Source organism: Vidua macroura, chromosome Z, assembly GCF_024509145.1.
Source record: "Vidua macroura isolate BioBank_ID:100142 chromosome Z, ASM2450914v1, whole genome shotgun sequence".
Lineage (NCBI taxonomy): Eukaryota > Metazoa > Chordata > Aves > Passeriformes > Viduidae > Vidua > Vidua macroura.
The window spans coordinates 15,858,947-15,863,373 of NC_071611.1; the positions used below are offsets into that span (position 1 = coordinate 15,858,947).

The 4,427-nt window shown below is 39.7% G+C and overlaps 1 long non-coding RNA gene across 1 annotated transcript; it reads right to left on the minus strand.

Annotated features, from left to right (window-relative positions):
- Positions 1 to 383: 383 nt before the first annotated feature.
- LOC128822529 (uncharacterized) lies at positions 384 to 2,419 on the minus strand. Its single transcript, XR_008441475.1, has 2 exons — positions 2,107 to 2,419; positions 384 to 722 (listed from the first exon to the last, which is right to left on the minus strand). It is a non-coding gene; the product is annotated as an uncharacterized LOC128822529 (long non-coding RNA).
- Positions 2,420 to 4,427: the final 2,008 nt, after the last annotated feature.

The following is a 4,427-nucleotide window of genomic DNA, read 5'->3' on the forward strand; positions in this document are numbered from 1 at the left end:
TAAGACATTTTTGGTCTCTAAGGTAATGCAAATAATTTCCCTAGATGTTACTGTGTTTTGCAAGCCTCTGCTGATGTTCTCTGTCTAACAAAAAATGTACTGTGTGAACCTTCATAAAATACACTGTAGAGCCACAGGAATTAGATCGCAGTCTAGATCGCAGCAGTGTCCCAAATCTGCCCAGCAGCTGGACTCCCTTATGGCAGAAATAATGTGGACTGAGTAGCTCTGAAACCAGGATTTGCATATTAAACTGCAGCACTGGAATCAGTTCTGTGAGGAAAAGTGCCAAAGGCCTCTTGACATATACTTAAGTGTTATTTGAGAGTATTTTATCCAACAGCCTAATCCTTTTTTTGCATATTTTAATTTAACACCAAGTCTGAAAATTTATTCTACCATTTTTATTTTGCCATTTTTAAAATAAAGATAGAGAATCTTCTATCTGGTGTTTAGAGGTGTTTAAAAGGCAGGGTTGTGAAGGTTGTTTTTTTTTTTTCTCCAGCTGATGTTTATTTGCGTAAGCCTTTTGAAGTTGATAAACTTTCCTTTCTGAAACTATGCAGGGTCCAGGCTCCTGTAACTTCCATTGCTTTGTTCTGTTTTCTTGACTTCTCCTGCCTGGCATTCTTCAGATGTCAATTCTTGAGACCTGCCATCACTCTGAGCCACCCTTCCAGCTTAGCAGTGGGCCTCTGGTATTGACTGGTTTGTACCACAACCTCAGAGAGAGATAAAAGGAATGTGGTGTCAGACAAGCACAGTGACACTTCCTCCTTAGCAGTTACAAAGTGTAAATAGCATGCAGTATCTGCACAGAGATCTGCAAATATCAGTGAAGATGTACACACTGGGCTGCATTTAAAATGTTTTCCCAAAGGGATGTTGGCATTATGTGCCTGATTCCCTATCTGAGATTACGCACAAAGCTACGTAAACCTTATGAACAGCCAGCACAGGAAAATAACAACTGCATGGGGCTGGCAAAGGCAGTGAAGAGTATGGAGAAGGGTTTGTCTTTAACCCACTTGGAATTATAAAACTCACTTCTTCAGAGAAGAGATCAAAGTCTTGTGTAGACAGCGACATGTATTTCTCATTCTTTCAATAAATGAGTGTGTGTGCTGTTCTCACACAGGGAGGGGAAGAAAAGGAAAGCCTTCTGAGTATGCTTACAGCACATGTCTTTGTGCAAGCTTTAAAACTAATCAGTTGCTGGGCTGTGCAGTATGGGCTAAGCCAGATGCGAGATGTGTAAATGCACATATGAAGGATCAAAGATCAAAGATTAGATGATGATGGAAACTAGATGCCTCTAACTTGAGGTGTGCTGGGGCACAGATGGAATTTTGAACATACTATTAAGTGCTTTCATTTCTTTTTAAGAATTGGCCTAGGCTAGCAGCATGAAATATTAATTGTATCATAGTCCTTTCCTACAGTTTTGGTAGTATCAAATATGGGAAAGAAAATTTGAGCCAATGCTGTTAATGTTCAACAACCATTTCATGGTCACTTTTTGTTGCTGATACTTTTCCTTCCACTACCTTTGCCAACAAATGACACAGAGCAGTGGGCAGAAACTGAAATAATTTTGGTAGAGTTATTTTTCCTTTTTTTACCCAGCAGTTAAAGAGAGTAGCACTTAACAAACATTAACCAAATACTGCCTTCTGCCAAAGCCATTTATACTACTATAACCCAAACGCATTTATATAAAAATACCACCGCTGATATATTCTGATATACAAACTTTAAGACAAGATTTTCTTTGGTATTGTTAGACTATGTATCAGATAGTAAGTTCCCATCAAAGGTCTCTATAATGTGGTTTCTCAGTCTAAACTATTTTATGTATCAGCTTCTGTCCAAAGAGATGGCAAACTACACAATCAAGTAAGTATCTAACCTTTCTTACAGTTGTTTATAAAAGTACCATACAAGTCCAGATATACAGACCTTCTGGAGCAAGATGGAGCACACATGAAAATAATTACACTAAACAGAATTGCTTTCCTACAGTTCATTACCACAGTTACTTTGATGAAGTAGCAACTTCATCATTATAGCTACTAAACAATATTTAAGTAGCCAAAAGCCAAATACCTTCTTAGAGACATTTATAGAAGATTGACTTGCTTGCGCAGATTCTTCTTCGTGTCCAAAGTGAGATTTGTAAAAGTGCAGACTCATTTTCCTTCTAACTGCGCTCCAAGAAAAAGCGAGGAAGTATTTCCTATCATCCCATTGTTGTATCTCACAAATGGATTCGTTTGTGACTTCATTTGGTGGTGTGAGCAAAGCCAGATGGTGGTCACAACAGAACCAGAAAGTGCCAAGTGTTTTCATTGCTCAAAAAAAACCCTGCTATTCCCAGCTTCATCTGGGCTATTGTGAGCCTCTGAAATGTGACTGCCAGTAATGGGGAGATCCCATCACATTACATGTAGCAAGCACCCTGGCCCTCACAGAGTGAAACTGTCATTCATGTAAGAGCAACCATTTGACCAAATTTAATCCCAAACCATTTGACCAAATTTAATTCTTGTGAAAGGAATACTGAGTTAAAAATAAGACAATAGGTGAAAACCAATATACTGGGACTTTGTGGGGACTGATAGTTGTGGGGTGACAAAGTGGATATGTGCAACATGGGAAAATGAGCTGCAGCAAACCTCTGGTATTACATATTATTTAAAACATTTGGTTTGTAAGTAATGGATTATCTGACTCTGGAAATATTTTTCTTCAGCTGTTACTTCTCTAGAGTAGTTTTGTAACTGTATAACTACTGGAAGAATATAGGAAAAGTTATATGGAATGATGTGGAGTGCAGCAGGTCTCCAAACTCAACCCCCTGCCCAAAACAGGCTTAGCTGTGTGATCAGACATGGTTGCTCAAGACTTTGTGTCACTGAGATTTGAAGTCCATGAAGGACAGAGATGGTACAGCCTCTCCAGGTAGCCTGTCCCAATGTTTATTTACCCTGCCATGGAAATTCCTGAGGCCTGCTTTCTCCGGCTGAAAACTCTCCTGTTTCTACCTCTGGCAACTATTGTCAAAAATTCCTAGCTGCCAGTAACCTCCTTGTAGGCAGAGCAGACACCTTGAAGCTGCCCTCCTCCAGTCCAGCTTGCTGCCTTTCCTCACAGTGTCTGCTGAAGTCTTATGTACAACCAGGCCAGCATCATCTACTGCTCTCACCTCATCCACAAACCCAATTATTTTGTCACAGATGATCATCCATCAGATCAGGTATCACTTAGCCAGTCTCCATCTTCTGCCTTGTGTGCTTGTACTTGCCTAAGAGTTCTTGCTTCACACATGCTTTCCCTAGGGGCTGAAAATGAGACAATCAGCCTGTAGTTCCTCAGACTGTTCCATCTGCCCTTCCTTTAGATGGGTACAATGTTTGTTTTACCTTGGCTATCTGGAGCCTTCTCCAGGCTCTATGATTAATCAGAGCTGAAAGAATACAGCTTTTTGAGGATAGCAGGTAGCATCCTCAGCACCTTTGGGTGCAGACCAGCTGGGCTCACAGGCATAGGTAGGTTGACAGCTCTCTTGAAAGCCACCAAGTACCTCATCATCTGTCACTAAATCACTGCCCTCCCTTGAGCAGCTGGTTCAAATATGCTTTTTTAACCTCCACTGGCTGTAAATTAACTGATGACTGTAGCATCTCGGAGAGAGCTATGTGAAGTGTTCTGATATTTTCATTGTCATTCTGTTCTGCTGTGACTGTCACTTTCTTTTCAGTGTTTTCTGCTCTTAGCATACTTCCAATTTTTTGAGAGACTGTTCCAGTCTGTGTCGTTCATCTTAGGATGGCGAAAGTAGCCTTGTGCAGGATTTTCCCACATTTAAAATTTTTCCACGTGTGACTATTTTAATGTTAGAAAGATGCTCAGCTGATGGAAATAGGTTTGTGTTCTCATAGTTTCATCCAAATTAACTGAAATACATTAATTACATGGCTGCACTGCCAGTCTGGCAGATTTAGAATTTTCTGAAGATTCTTCAGGCTACTAGTAAAAATTCAACCTTCAAAGGTCAAGTCCTCTATATTGACTGCAGATTTTGATACATTAATAGGTAAAAACAATGTGATTTCAAAAATGAAACCCTAGCAAAATGTAGTTTGCCAAATAAAAGGTAGATATGCAAAAGCAATTATTCTTAAGAGGGTTTGAGATGCAGAATTTACTAAAAAATTAAGCTAAAATATAGCTACTAAATTGAGAAACAGTCACCTCTCACATGCTAGATCTAATTAATCTGAAAATAGTTTCTCTGAAACTTCACTTTGCACCTTGGCCGGTAATATTAAGAAGGTTTCTTAGTGTTTCTTTCATATGTGCCTTCTCTTCACGGATCATGGTAGGAGGAGCAAAGGCAGGAAACTCTGAACCAAGGAGGCAAGGGT